The sequence below is a fragment of the Pollicipes pollicipes genome, unplaced genomic scaffold (genome assembly GCF_011947565.3).
Source record: "Pollicipes pollicipes isolate AB1234 unplaced genomic scaffold, Ppol_2.1 Scaffold_7231;HRSCAF=8579_pilon_pilon_pilon, whole genome shotgun sequence".
NCBI lineage: Eukaryota > Metazoa > Arthropoda > Thecostraca > Pollicipedomorpha > Pollicipedidae > Pollicipes > Pollicipes pollicipes.
The window spans coordinates 28,015,751-28,032,230 of NW_023597034.1; the positions used below are offsets into that span (position 1 = coordinate 28,015,751).

General features: G+C 49.6%; 1 pseudogene; it reads right to left on the reverse strand.

The window, feature by feature from the left end:
* Window positions 1-1,270: 1,270 nt before the first annotated feature.
* On the reverse strand, window positions 1,271-15,846 carry LOC119109946 (uncharacterized; annotated as a pseudogene).
* Window positions 15,847-16,480: the final 634 nt, after the last annotated feature.

A 16,480-nucleotide genomic window follows, 5' to 3' on the forward strand; every position in this document is an offset into this window, starting at 1 on the left:
ACACCTGGCTTCTGCGTCTATGATAACCAGAGGAGCTGATTCGCATGCGATTAAAAGTACGAGGGTTTCAAACGGGGTTGTTGACTCAAAATTGGCCCCATTGGCTCGAAAATAACGGTTTGATGATTCTTGGTTGTCTAATGATGGACTTTGCCACCCACGTTTGAAGGAGTGACCTTAATCTGTTGGCAAGCAGAAGGCGGACTTCTGCTTGCAGGCACCTGAAGTTTTACCAGCGCCTTCTAAATAGGAAAACGAAAAGATGGCTTTCGAACCGTCAAACATAATTTCCAAGCTTCACAAAGTTGGCTGTAGCTGTATAAGTAGCAAAATTGACTGACTGACGGAACTAACACTAATATGCTGCATGGCTCGAACAATATTACTCGCCATGTTATAGAGTTCAACGCGGGTGTCGATTTGTATTCTTTTTTGAGGGCCCCTGCCCCCCCCCCCGCAATGTTGAGCTGCCCCCACCCACCCCCCCCCAATGTTGACTGGAATACTACAAAACGTGGGTAAAAGATGATCATGACACAAAGGCTATCTCCGTGGATCTTTTCTGCGTCGTGGCGTGTAGTACCTCTCATAACAAAAAGTCGCGGTTGCTCTTACCACAAGATACAAATCGTAACAGCTGAGCGGATAAAACGATGCAATAAACTTCACATACCTAAAGCCACAAGACACGCAATGGTCTGTGAGGCTAAAGTGAAAAGCTCTTGAATATGGGGATGGCCCCGCCCATCGTCCCCACAACCAAATGCGTGCCGTTTCCCATGACCGTCATGGAAGAGCGCATCGGCGCCTAAGGTGACCTCTTAGGGGTACCTTCACGTGCCGATCAGAAGGGACGCGTGCGATCAGTGCCTGTTCCCTGGATCCAACCTACATGACTTATAACTGCTTAAATTAAAGACTTATCAGTTATACAAATATTGAAAACGTATAATGTTATGCTTAACAACATATAGAAGAATTAGCCCACTTTGTTTAATCAAAACAAAGTGGGCTAAATCCGGTGAGAAAAATGGGGAGGAGGGTAGGTTGTCGGACCTCGGTTCGCCCCCCCCCCCCCCCCAATACTTTACAAAAATTGACACTCCCGGAGTTCGATGTGTAGCAAATACTTCAATCATAGCAAACTTTAAGGTCATGGCCACAAGTTATTAATGGGATCACATTTGATGCACGCGCACTCGGCACACTCGGTCGCGTCGATTATTACTAGAAAATCAAGGATCCCAACAAAATACACAAAGGGCTGACCTCAGTGGGGGCACGCCAACACTGACCTGTCGATGTCAATAAGCTTGGAGATTGGCTTCCATTCCACGGAAGAAGCATTGACGAAGCCAAACTGGTTCGCCGTCCCCTGCTCAATCTGGATGTAGAAGACTCGGTCCTTCTTCACGAACCTACATTGGAGAACATCAAGTAACTTTTGTGTACGAAGGTAGCAGAAAAGCACATGTCCAAGGCAGTATGATCTCAACGTGTCTGCGTAGGTCAACTGCGTCGTGTCCCACGTCATACAACTGGCAGGCAACTGTGTTGTAAGTTTTCCTCTTGTTCTATCCACAGCAGTGCGGCATGTCTGCGGTCAATCTTCTCCACAGTCGCTTACAGGGACTGCTCCGCATTTGAAGACATGAGACAAGCATCAGATGTGAATGAAAAAAATCGTAACTAGTAATGCGTTTAAGTGAAAAACACTACTCTAAACAACAAAACTTCACCGATTAGTTCATGCGGTCTTAAATACATCACATAAAGAAATAATTGTATATTATATTCGTTGTGATAAATATCGACGACCGGCGGCAATCATTTTCTGTCCTGTTTTTCGGTAATGGTAATCAAACTTTTTCGGTCTAGCCGTTTGTGTTCCGGAAAGCCCACAGCAGCACCGCATATTGGGCACTAAGACCCGAGACCCTGAACTTCAGGATCCTTGTGGGTTTCGAGCAATGTTCGACGTGCCTGATATTCGCGGCAAGTTAATTTTCCAACCTAGCATTCGGTGTGGGTTATCGTAACCTTTCGGTCTGGCCGTCGTGTTTTACGCAGCCCAAAGCGTCGTCCGCGCATCCAGTATTTATATGAGAGAGCTTGGATTATTTATCATTCTGACATTTTTTAGTGATAATGCCTGCACAGGTTATGAAAAGTTTCCGGCTTCACTTGTCTTGGCCCCTAAATGTAAAACACTGTTTACCATTCCCTGGTCTTGATCATTCGCAATCCTACGCACAGCTCTTCGAACGCCGAGTATTCCTACCATATCCAATGCTCGCTTGGTAATGTTCAACCAGTACCTGGTAGTATATGGATGGTCGATAGCTGTCTATTGAGAACACTATTGTTATTAAGAACACTTACACCTATATGTCCATGATTGTCAGTCACAGGTCAACGTGCTATTCATCGTACAGCAGCCAGGTACCTAGATAGCATACCCTAGTTAGATAGCCTTCCCAGGTACCATGTACATATGTGATAGACGTCACAAAACCAGCTTTCATTTGTGTGCTAACGAGGCTCAGATGGCAACACAAATGACGTCACAGAGACCAAACAAATCGCAAATAGCTTGAGCACAATAAGTACAGCTCGATATTTCTTTCTTTCCACCGATTAAATATACATGTATATACATTTATATAAATATATATTATATATATATATATCTATATATTATATACATCGCACATATATATATATATATATATATATATATATATATATATCCCCAATATCGTCTTTCAAATCCCCAGTGAAAGGCGGGCGTGCGCGGGCTTGCCCTAGACCACGGCTCACCTGACCCCGGTCAACACTTTGTTCTGGGCGACGTCGGCCACCACTGGCTGCAGACTGAAGTACCGCTCCGAGTTGGTGGGGTCGTCACACAGGCAGAAGCAGTACGAGCAGTGCCAGAAACAGGTTGCGCCACCAGCTGTCCACCTGGTGGCAGGTAGATGAGCTACACGTGACTCAACTACGCTCGTTTCGCGCTGGCATACTCCACACCTGCATATCAGAATAACATCTACGCCGCTAGCATTTCACTGTTCTGCACGCCCTGCCCAATTGGAAATCCTGCTGGCGGTATAACTATCAACGCCATCCAGCACGGTCGGCGCGGAACGCGGAACAGCGGTCACACAGGACACCGTGAGTCACACAGGACACCGTGAGTCACTTTCAGGCCACAGTTGCGTTATCTCTTCTGCCGCACATAACTCCTGAGAGCAACACCTCGACAAAAGTCTGTCTGTGCGGTGTGGCGAGGTTGGCAGCCCCTCTGACCCATGACACATTCACTCTGTTCATACCACGCAGCTGAATAGACAGGCTGACCTCACTTTCGTGCTTGCACGCACACTTTTCGTGTGCGTGCACCGTATAAAGGCGTGGGCAGCCACCATATCACCTTTGTCTACATCATTCGCATCATTTCAGACGCACTCCTGCCGGTCAGTACGCCTTCGTCTCCCCCCGGCTGCCCGAGCGGTCACCTTGCGTGAGTCGGAGCAGCGGCCGACGCGGCCCAGCTTCTGGCCGTTCTCGAACTCGATCCAGTCGTAGCGGCGGTGGGCGCCGTCCTTGCCGTCGGCGAAGCACACGGTCGAGTCGGCGTTGTAGAAGTGACAGTCATGCACGCGCCCCTGGCACTGGCGCTGATGTCCGCAAATCATGAAGTTCCGCTTCTGCGTGAGGCACGAGCAGAGGAGGGGAGCGAGTGAGGGCAAGGACGAGGTGACGCGGCGGCTAAGACCTCAACACCTGGACTAGCGCTCGTAGGAGAAGTAGATGGCGAACTTAATAAAACGCCCTTGGGGTAAGCTGAGAATATCATTCTTGCCGTATTGACTGATGACTGAATGTTGGCCTTCACGAAAAAATGGCGCAAGCCAAAAACAAACTTTTCCGGTAAACTCTGTGGAGAGAGGCGAGAGATTCAGGGTGAACTGGGCCCGCAGGCTTCGGAAAATTAACAGGGCCCAATAAGCATTGTCAGGGAATAAATGATCAAAATGGATGACGGTCCAGGGGCAACAAGAATCCCCTAAGTTGATGAACAGACAGGTAGGTTGGTTTCTTCTCCCCATTCAACTCGCATACGGCCACTGTAATATTGCCAAAAGCTGAAGACATTGTCCTCTAACCCATTTAGCCCCGGCACTCCTGATGGAGACTAGGAGTATATCTCCCCACCTAAGGAGACATTGCCTCCCCCAACTTGGGATAGATCGCCTCCCCCAACTTGGGATAGATCGCCTCCCCCAACTTGGGAGAGATTGCCTCCCCCAACTTGGGAGAGATCCTCCCGTAACTCGGGCTTACATCGCACTCATATATCACTGGCATGAGATGCATAAAACTTGGCATCACTCGATCAGGTCACGCAACGCGCATGACAATAAATGGCAGGCAGTGAAAACAGGGGAAACGATAAACGTCCCAAAAGACAGCGGGCAGCAGGCAAGCTAACGACGCAGGCACTACTGCAATCGGGTTCGGCGGGCACTGAACGTCACTGGCATGTCTGCAGATTTGCACACCTGTGTAATACAGCCAACAGTCGCTGTACTAGCCATATCTGTGTAGCATATCTAATTGATGAAGCATCAGCACTCTCCAGGCGCCATCCGAAGCACGCTGGCGCCGGTGCAAGTGTTTGAGCTCACCTCGATGCAGCATGTGCTTCGATATGACGCACTGAAGTAAATTATTTAAGTTACGTGCTCTCCTCACTGACGCATGCAGTTACAGGCAACCCGATCGCTACAACTAACTCCATTGCGCAGCTCCATATCAGCGCATCAGACGATCCGAGTCCACGAACACAGACAGGCCGTATCACCAACCCCAAAGCACTAGCTCGGTCGGATGCGCACCCACCACCACACTATTGCACAGGGCACAACATATTGACACTAGTTTTGCCGCAAAGTGCTTTGCACTACGGTACGTGTAAATCTTGTCATGTATGCATAGGAGAGCATGCGTGGAATCTGAGATGTGACTTCGACAATTGATTTGGGGGCGCAGCAGATAAGGCTGACCTAACACGCGCTCGGGTGGGGGGTCAAATTGACCCCTCACCCGAAGGTTTTTCCAGAATGGTTTCCGAACGGCGCGGTGTAGCCGCGCCAAAATTTGCATAGCTGTAGGCGATTGAATAGCAGATCGTTTGACATAAAAAATTAGGTGTAACTTGTAAGGTCGCTGACCTATGGTAGGTCTACGTCAGGTCATGGTTTCAGCGAAGGCAATTTCTGGGGAATCGTCCAATCTGATACAAAAACGGAGTGATTGACGAAGCCATACATCTCTGAGATGCTTTCTTAGGTATCACAAATATTGAAAGAGCAAATTACGTTGATCTAGTTCAGGTATGAAGGTCAGACCAAGGTCAAAACCAACCTGATTTATTACTCTAGGCCTTGCTATATGGGATAGTTTGTAGTGCTTATTTCAAATTTATTTACAGCAGGAACCGCACGACCCAAGATGACCCGGGTTGACATTTTGTTTTAGGAACATTCTGCCTAGTGTAATCTTTGTCTCTTATTAAAATGCAAAACTCAGAGCAGTCTTGTGTAATTTTGGTCACCATGACCTTCAAAAGGTCAAACAAGGTCACTGACCTCAAATCGGCCTGTGACCGTTTGCTTAGAAACAGTTGTCTAGGCTCCGAGGCACTTTGGAGACCAACCTGGAATTTTACCTTGTTTGACCTTATTTGACCTGATGGTCATGACCTAAGAGGCTCAAATTTTGACCTAAGTGCGTTCACGTACAGGTAAAGACACCCTGTAAATTCGGTATCTCTGGCTTTCTTAGCTCCTGAGATCTCAGGGGGGTAAATTGATCCCCCACCCGAGCGAAGGGTATGTAGCCGGCCACCCGGGCGCGTGCTTTCCTACCCCCAAAACCTGATTTGTCCCCAAATTTTGGTCACTTAAATATATGTTCCCGATGCCAAGGATGACACCAAACTTGGCCAATAAAGTCTTATTTTACCGAAGAATAATAGTCACAACAAATGATATACACCGTCACAACAACCGGCACAGTAAATAATAATGACGGCCCGGCATCATTACCGGAAATAGGTCCCGACAATCTTCACGGAAGGTGGTCAGAGGCGCAAAAAAGTTTTATGCAGAATGAAGTGGCCTGACGCGTGCTCATTCAAATCCGACAAAAGTATGCACGCGACACGTTTTTCGTGGAGAAGGGACATTTTTCGTGTTGAAACCCCCTAGTGTATAAGAAACTACATTCCTGGACCCCCGTGCCAACATTGTGATATGTAATAATATATACGGAACTGACAGCTGCCAGTTGAAAATCCCGGTAGACCCGGTAGAATAGACCTGGTAGAATAAACAAATATCGAGAACATGCCGTGCTATCTTACGACACGTCAACAATTGCGGGCACCTGCAGCGCGCTTACCTAACCACATGCAACGTAAAATATCTTTTCACTCCAGGTGCAAAACATAGAAACAAAAGGTCAAAAATGTTTGAAGATGGGGGTATCATACAAAAACCCGCTTTGTTCTCATACTCTCAAGTTAGCCATTTTATGTCTTCATGGCGTTATTAGTGTTAGAGCGTATCATGAAAGAAATAAGCGTTCTGTCACCATTTGGTGCATCTGACCGGATGCCTTTCAGACGAAGCCGACAGGTACATGACCTGGTCTCATGCGTAGTGTATAATGTACCTCTGCCCAGCCTCACCACTACGCCAGTATGTCTACTACCAAGACACGTTTGCCAGCCCACACCGCCTGTGCACGCGCCACGTGTCGCGATCGTCTGCTTGCCTGCTGCACCGTGACGTTGGCGGCAGTGGCGTTACCAACCATGTAGCAGCCCTCGTGCCTCGCACGCTTGTAGTAGGCGCAGTTGTTGTTGCAGGTGCCGTCGCGGTTGAGGTCCACCTCGTTCTCCATGTAGCCCTGGAGCAGCTCGGTGACCTGCTCGAAGGTTGTGCCCTCCACGTGGGTAGCGGGGGTCGCAGCGCCAATACACGTTCGACAGGTCCTTGATGACCGTCTGCGCCTCGGCCGCCACGTCGAAGGAGATGCGGTCGTAGGTCTCCGACGTGAGGCGCGACTCCACCGTGAACAGGCCTGCACGCGGGGAGAACAGACTGACAAGTTGAAGCCAGGGTGGACGTCGAAGCACCCTCAGCATCACAGGTGGAATAATGCGGAACCATTCTAGGAAGAATGGTCCACATACTGGGTAGGAAGACCAAAGACGTAATGTCCGTAGTCAGTCATTGATGCAAGCACAAAGCGGGGACGAGCTCACCAGGTGGAGGCAAGAATAAAAGGGACGTGGAACTTTTTCTGGGGCTTGGGACAGGCAGAACATTCCTGTTTAGAACAATGATATGAATACACCACTTAATCCTCCTCGACGACCGATATCATTCGTGCCATGGCATTTGGTGAATAGTTTTCGCATGTTGCAGAAAATCGCAGTCGAGCCAAAGATGCTTCGAAAAAAAAGAAAACACACCGCCAATCGAATTTCTTTCTTTTCTTCTTCCAATTCTTCCAATCTTTTCACACCAAGCGAATGGAGCTAAGATGACCCTTCCACAGTAGTCATTCCACACATACAGCCTTTCGGCCCGAGGCAAACGCCGAGGATAGCGAGCTGATAGGGAGGCAGAAGACGGGCGGACGAACGGCGGTGACGGGGGAGGAACAAGTTGTTTTTCGCCTGTCTCACAGTCGAAAATCAACACCTTCAAGAGCAGACGCAGTCAATTATTACGGACGAACGTGCTGGCAAGTTCGAGGAAGATGCGCAGATCGTCTTCACATGTTGCTTACCTTTGTCATATAGACGAAGCAGCATATACGAGAACTGGATCATAGAGTACCCCCTTGGCCAGGGCCAGTGCCACCGTTCCGTAAAGGCCGTATGCCATTTGTTGGGGCGACTGCTTCAGGCCGCAGATCATTGTCTCAGATCCCTAGAGAGAACATGTATGTGATGGCCAACTCAGCGCACGCCTGATTGAATCAAAGAGTATGTCTGAATGCATTGATGCCTTGACGAACAGCGCAAATTGGGTGAAGAAGACGAAACATGGGTCAGTTCAGTACTCCTTTGCAGATGTATGGGTTCGTAGCATCACACATGTGCACGTACAGACGTGACTCAAAGCAAGACGGCTACAATAGCTGCGGCTACGGCCGCTTCCACACAATGTGACGGAAAGGACGGACGTGGACTTCCGTCTTTTTTGTTGTTTCGACGCGAAGAAGCCTGCGGGGCATGCACATTCGCCTCCTCGTGGCCTTTTTAGTCCACAGATAACACGTCATCAGCGCCTCTTGCTGCTTCTGCTCACCTTGAGCACCTTCTGCAGCTGGCGGAACAGGCCCTGCTTGAAGGCGTACCGCTGATGGCGGGTGTGTGGGGTTGCGTGCATGCCCAGCCCCTTGGCCAGGTGGTACAGGTTCAGCATGGTCGACTGAAGCGATTGTGGGTCATGCGAGACCGCATGCGTCGCGAAGTTATCCAGCGTGTGGCGTTCCACAGTGCTGTTGTGGCGTTGGTAGTAGAGGAAGCGGTCGTAGTTGCTGTAGACACAGACGTCAACACTCGTGACGGTCGGCCTAGGGCAGATATACCGGGGCAATAGGCTGGGAGAGAGAGAAGAAGAGGGACGGGCATAGGTGACGGAGGAAGAAATACCTGAAAGCCGACTGCGAGGCTGGTAAAAAAGAACCCTTCCGAGGACAGCCGTAATGCTAAGCAACGCCTTCGCTACAATGATTTTTTCTAGTCGAGCATGACGACAATTGGTCGTTTTTTTCGAACCGGGCGCAACCACAGATAGTGCATCTCAGGAAATTTAACAATTCAAACGATTTAAACAGCGATTGGTGACGTGAGACGCATTACACTTTGCAGACCATCTGCGATCACAACTCGCAGAAACGGCTGCATATACATTCGCGAACGATGAGGCAAAATGAAGCCCACAGACACGCAAAGCGCACTTCAAAACAAATAAAAAAGGAACCTGTCAGGGACCTCATTAGCAGCTGACGTCTGCAGACTCGACAGCAGGCTCTGTGGTCTTGATGTGTTGTGGACTAGGGAGGTATCACTTTTGAGGTTTTTACGGAGTACGTTCACATTGCCCGCAGTTTATAATATGTACAGGCCATAAAGCTCGCGGTTCTCCACATCCATAACTAATAATGTCCATAGTTCACAACGTCCACAAGTTTGCTTGCGTCCGCCAGATTGAGCAGTTTTGCCCTTGTGCAGAAGGGAAGGCGCTAAGCGTCGTGAGGCCATTTTCCCCAATTTGGTATACAGTCCAGCACTATTGTTGCGAAGTGAATCATCCGCGGCTTCCCGAGGACCGATTCTGAATAAGCCCGTCTGGGAAGAGACCGGCCCTGCATAACAGGCCTGAAACAAAATCAACCGCAATTAACCCGAGTTTGCATATGACGGATTGCAACTAACCCTAGGGGAACAAGATAAACCTTGCATGAAGCTGACAGCCGTGTCCACGGCTGTATGGAGGAAGTCGCCTGGCAGGCGTTGCAGGGCGAAACTGACGTGCAAGAAGAGCATGATGGTACGGATCTGGAGCGGCGCAGGAGGGGGGGGGGGGGGGAGGGCAGAAACGGCAAGAGTATGTTTTGCTCCCAATATTTTTGGAGGCCCCTTTTGCCCAAGCAAAGGATTTGCATCTTACGCGGATTACCAAAATTCCGATCGAAGAGGCTCCCACCACTGAGCAAGAAGGTACTAGTAGATCCGGCTCCGAAGACTCTTCCCATATCAAGAGAGCCGATTTCTGGATCATGAGACAGCCCTTATGAATTGGGAAGCCCAAGCTCTAGTTCAGGAGGCCCAACTGTGTGTTAAGGATTCTGTGTTACGGGCTCAGAAGACAACCGTTATGAGCCAGGCAGCCCCATTGTGAACTAGGAGGTCACCGTTGTAAAAAGGGGGTACCCGTTATGAACTAGGAGGCCCCATCACGGACTAAAAGGCCCCGTTATAAACTAGGAGGCGCCTGCTATGAACCAAGAGGCCTCCGTCTTTAAGAAGGAGCCCCATTAGGAACTAAGAGGAACCCGGTGTGCGCTAGGAGGCCCCGTTTGAATTGGGGGGCTCGGTTTTGAAAAATGAGGCCCTCATTACGGAACTGGATGTCTCGTTATGAACTGGAAGGCTCCTTTACTAACTTAACTAACTTCAATACACGTGAATATTTGTTGTATGGATGGTAAGTGCCGCCATCGTATAGATGCTGGCACATACACCTAGTTGTCAAGCCTTCATTTCATTTCAGTTTCACTGATATCACTAGCTAATTGAGTTAGCTCAGTGGTAGTGTCAAATTTCACATATCTTCCAAAATGACGCCCTTATGCGTGTGCAGGTGAAAAGTGATCATACAGACACTGCGTTTACCTTATCTCTGGTTCATTTGACGGCTATGGGACTGTTAATGCGCAGCGTGATCTATATTTTTGCAAGGTAATATTAGGTCAGGTCACGATACTTCACGGGGCGTTTACGTTAAGCCCTTCATTTTCGAAGTTGCCATTGGCAAGTAAGCATTGATCGGAATGGGGTTCTCCCGGCTCTGCAGTTATGCGCACCAGTGCGGTGCCACGTGTCACTCGCATGGTTCTCTCAGGACCCGTACCTACAAAATGACTGCAATATTTGCCATGTTATGGCGCGCATCAGGCCAGAAAATTGCATTGCACGCTTAACGAGACTGAGGAAGTTTTCTCTGCTGATGCACATATGGCGAGTTCAATTATTCGAAATGCACGCTTGAAACTAAAAATTCCATACGGTAAGAAATGCATGTTTATGATCAAAATACCTTGGATTAGTGAGCGGAATTCCGCGTACATTTCGAGGAAAGCGGACGGCGGTCTTGCCCGTGCTATTATAGAGTAGAGAACTTCACGGGCAAGATTCCCCTCACTACATCTATCCAGCACCACTGGGGCTGTGCCCACACTAGAGGCCTGCACGGATTACATTTCTGTAACCATATCCACAGGTTCCCCATGGGACTGTGCCCAAACCCGGTCGTTTCCCATCTCTGACAGACATTGCATTTTCACCCGTTACCCACTCGTTCGCATTTTTCACCTGTTAAATCATAAGTCATGGAAAACTTCCAGGAACGTTTACATCCGAACCTATGCTGTTTCGTTTTTGTTGTTGTTTGTGTTTGTTTCTATTTGTACCAGAAGTGCAGATAAAGCTAATTATCTTTACATGAAGCACAAGCAGTACCGTTGTGCAGTACTTCCCGGACAATATAACCGACGTTTCGTAAACGTCTTGCCCATGACAAACCACATGCTTTCCCAAGATGCATGACAAGGGTGCGTTTGGCCGGCAGATAATGTCGCAATTTTTTAGAATGGCGTTCGGCACTACCAACACAGAAAATTATCCCAGATAGTTTTCCGTGCCGAGGGAGAATCCCGGAAAATTTTCAGAGTATGGTCAAGACGGAGAATCCTTTTTCGCTATGCATAGCCATAACCACTAGCTGTGTATGGCGCGTGGGGGACGAGTCTGGGGATAATTTCCAGACCTGCCGAACAAATGGCGCATCTCCGTGCATAATTACCGGTGAGATAATTATTGGTTGAATAAATTGTGAGGCCTGGCGTTGTATAAAACAAGAAAGTTTGGGTGCAAGTCACCCTCACAATAAAATAACAGCCAAGTGCAGTGTATAGCTGTTATACGCTTGCTATAAGCTTGAGTGCAAGTCACCTTCACAATAAAATAACAGTCGAGTGCAGTGTGTAGCCGGTATATCAACGATCCGTCTCACTACTGCTCGACAAAATCAGGCCAAGCTTCCAAAATTTTGGTTCTTGCTCTTGAGTGAATTTCAGTACTATGCTTGCCTAAAGTTATCAAATGTATGTAGTCTGGTTTGCTAGTGTGTCATGTCTGCCATGTGTTTTCTCCTACTAATGCTGTGGTTGTAAAAGTGAAAATAGGGTTTCCTTATAATTGCATTGTGTTTGTTAGTACACCCTGGTTTTTGAATAATTTTACAAGCTAAGGGATGACGAAGAAATACGTCCGTTGGTGGGTTGGCGGGTTGAAAACTTGTGTACCCAATACCTACCCACCATGTTACCCATGTCCATGGGCAGCTTACCTCACACCCACCCGTACCCCATTCCCCATTAATCTTCCTATCCGTGACCCACCCGTTTGTTTGTTGTTTTTTGCAATGCGTAAGATCTACATGATGGAAAATATTCAGGAAAGCCTCCATCCGTCCCGATGACTCGGGTGGTTTGAGTGTCCGACGCTCATTCACTTACCCATTATTTTTCATTCCGATCCGATTTATGAGTTGCGTTTGAGTCGCTTTACGCACCTGCCGCTTTCGTCCGACTGTCAATCAGTCAAAGCAGATCCAAAAAGTCTTATCTATTCTAGAGCCCTTGCTCGTAATTCCCCCCAAATCTGTGCAGACTCAAACGGTTACCCATTTCATGTGGGTACCGACGGGTTTATCCCACCCGTGAAGCCTCCTTTTGTCGCGCACCCTTATTGAGAACTGTCTGCCTTTTTTGATAAGGTATGCTCATGAGAAAACGAGCACCGAGGAATCCAATAAAATGCATGTTACTCGAAAAATGTATCACCTTCTGCAGGATTTGTTCATTTTCATCTAGACGTTTCAAGCCCGGAAACGCCTTGCCTTTATGACAATAACATAAAAATGGATGGTGAATGATTTCTTAATCCCTCAAAAAAAAAAAAATACAAGGCTGCGCCACCACTAATAACGTCGGCTGCTGAGTGTTATTTGATTGTTCAACCAGCCATCTCAATAGCAGGTACCAAATTACGCACGACACGTCAACTTTTCAGCTTCTTCCACGCCACTCATGAACCCAGCGATTGGCGGGGAGCATACAAATAAACATAACTCCTAAGACGTTCTCGAACATGGCATGCTTAAAGACAGCAACCTGACAGGTTAGTGTCTTCGCGCAAATTCTTAATCTGTCCGTCAACAGAGACAGAATCAATCGGCCCCTTGATATTTTTTTCGGAGCATTTTCTCCCCTCTTTCCTTTCTTTTTGCTTGGCCCAGCTCGATGCACTGATTGGTCTTCGCATGGCGCCCACGCCCGGCTGCAAAATAGCCCCCTCGTCCTAGGAGGACTGGCTACAGGTACCGGAGGCATGGCGTGGGCTAGAACAGGCGCGCTGAGCACTCAGGGATGCCGAATATTGGATATGATAGCCGATCTTGAAGGCTGTATTCCTGATATGAAGCTCGTAACGCAGATGTCATCAAGTCTGATTTAGTCTGGAGTAGGAGTTTGTCTGAAATGGTTCACTGGCAGGCTCTCGTTCAGCAGCATAGGGAGATCTGTGATCACAGCCGACAGCCGGCTGGTCACTGAGCTAAGATTCCAAGTAGATAGTGTGCAGAGCAGTGTGATCGTGATACCTTCACAGCGTCATTACAAGCAAAAGCGGATTAGATGAGATCCGAAGCTCTGACAACAACAAAAAACATACATCGGTCAGCTGTTTCGTGATTTGGGCCAACTATTCGGGGCCCAAGACAGACTATGACAAGTGGGGATGAGGACTCCGAAACGAGGTGCCAAACTGGACATGTGTTAAACAAACTCGAGGCTTCTGTACAAAACCATGACACCCAGTCATAACTGCAAAAGCTGCGCCAAGGGCATGATCTTTTTAACGTGTTTCCCTTTCTCACACAGCATAGGTATGTAATAGGTAAAACTTGATTAAGGAGGCTGTCGGTAAACTGCTTTCTAACACGGAGAGAGATTTTCAAAAGACGTGCGAATATCGTGACGCGTAAAGATGAGCAAAAGTTCAAACTCACCGGCACTCTTTTGCAGCACTTATTCGGCATTGTCCGAATGAGGGGGTGCTTTTGCAAAGAAGGCACCTGTAATAAGTCCCGTACTACACAGCCACAAAGAGCCCGTGCTACACATCATCCTTCTCGGGCCCGTACTACACAGCCACAAAGAGCCCACGCTACACATTCATCCTTCTCGGCCGTACTACACAGCCACAAAGAAACCCACGCTACACATCATCCTTCTCGGCCCGTACTACACAGCCACAAAGAGCCCACGCTACACATCATCCTTCCCGTCCAACCATGCCTGCCCGAAACACGCTAATCATGATCTTCCGAATTTGGACAGCTATCTATGCAATCCATCCACTGTGGTCTAGTCAATATACTGCGTACTATCTCCCGTTCACAAAAGATAGTACATAAAAGCACACCCGATGCACACTTCGAAACCCCAGCCCCACACTCATACAGTCAGGACCTCAGTGACCTCACCATTTCCCGTCATGCGCCGCTCACCTGTTGATGGGGCGCAGCAGGTTCTCCATCGTCTCGATCGTCAGCTCCCAGCTGACCTCGTTGGCGATGTTGTTCTGAATGTGGCGCAGCGAGCGCTGCACCGAACGCACACTTTGCTCCAGCGTGCCAATGCGATCACTTAGCGCGGCGAACTGGTCGAGCAGCTGCGCATCGGTGTCACCCAGTATGTCGCCCAGCGCGCCCAAGTCCGGCAGGCGCACACCCGTCTCATTGGCGAACGTCTTGTCCCAGATCTTGGCGACGAATTCGGTCACACCCAGCGCTGACAGGACGGAGGGGCGGGCGTCAGATGACGGACAGCGGGCTGCGGGGCATGAGATGACGGACAGCGGGCTGGGAGGCGTGAGATGACGGACAGAGGGGCTGGTGGGACGCCAGATGACGTACAGCGGGGCTGCCGGGACGTCAGATGACGGACAGCGAGGCTGGTGGGACACCAGATGACGGACAGAGGGGCAGGCTGGGTGTCAGATGGCGAACAGCGGGGCTCGCAAAGCGTCAGATGGCGGACAGCGGGGCTGGCCGGACGTCAGATGACGGACAGCGAGGCTGGCGGGAAACCAGATGACTCAGATGGCGAACCGTGGGCTGGCGGGACGTCAGATGACGGACAGCGGGGGTGGAGGGGACGTCGGATGGCGAACAGCGGGCTGGCGGGACGCCAGATGACGAACAGTGGGGCTCGCAGAGCGTCAGATGACGGACAGCGGGGCTGGCCGGACGTCAGATGACGGACAGCGAGGATGGTTGGACATCAGAGGTATGGTGGAGGGATGTGGCGCACCGCCGCGAGAAATAGGGGGGAGGGGTATGCTGGCAGTCGGACTCAACGGGGGTGAGAGGGGGCGAGAGCTAGTGCCACCGTGGTTGAGGCACGGTAACGGCAATCGAATGAATATAGAGGAACACGGTAAAGGCACGTGAGGAACTTAACGTAGGCATGACGACTACCACGAATTTTTTGAGCTGGCGACGTCGTCGTCAGCGATGTGGCGTTCAAAAGTATTCTAGGCAATTCACATTCACACAAACTCACACATTTTTAGCCATTCACTTGCACTGGCCGACGCAATGCCTGACCACATCCCCAGTCAGCGGCAAGCGACGCGATAACCGGCTGAATGACCGACCACTTTCCCCATTCACACGCACAACGCATTTCCACTGACGAACACCATCGCAGACGCCGCACGAGCGCCGACACGACGCTTGCCCGCCGTGCTCGCGGCCCGTTCATGAATACTGCGACGGCCTGCTTACCGGTCCGGATCAGACTGCCGACCTCCAGCACCTCCAGCTGGCCAGACACCGTAGGGCCTGCCACAGCGAGCGCCAGCACCAGCAGCCCAGCCGCACGCATCGTGACGTCTGAAGAGGCCGCCCCCGCCTGCCGACACCCGACCATCACCATTCTCAGTTGCATACGCGCCGAGCTGAGCACCGTGGGGAGGGGGCGGTCAACAAGTATGGTAGGGCCCGCGGCCGAGCCGCCATACTTGCGGCAACATGGCTGGTGGCGGTGGCCGGTGCAAGGAGTGACACAAGATAAACGCGGCCAACTGGTCCACTCGCTGATGCGAAGTGAAATATTGAGGTGAACGGCATGAAACGAAAGAAAACGGGACGATGCTGAATCACTGGTTTCCATATGTACAGCGACACTAGAGTTAGACAGTGAGATGGGGTGGAAGGATGGTGGAAACAAAGGTGATCCTAGGCTGCATGTGTTTGGGATAAAAGGTTGCCAGGACGTTGATATACATTTACATTAACCACGCTGGAAAACCGCAAGGCAAGGGGCCCGTGCAAATATAACAAACAATACCAGTGTACTAACATTCGTCGTCAACATTATTAACGGTGTACAACGCATCAGCTGTCGCGTGTTACGCAACAACACGGAATGAAGAAGCGTCAAAGCTGCATTAAGTTGTTTTCATGGAGCAGGCCCGAGCTAACGCGCATCTTGTGTATACAGGTCTTCTATAAACAGACGGCGGCCAGAGCCAAGATACAGA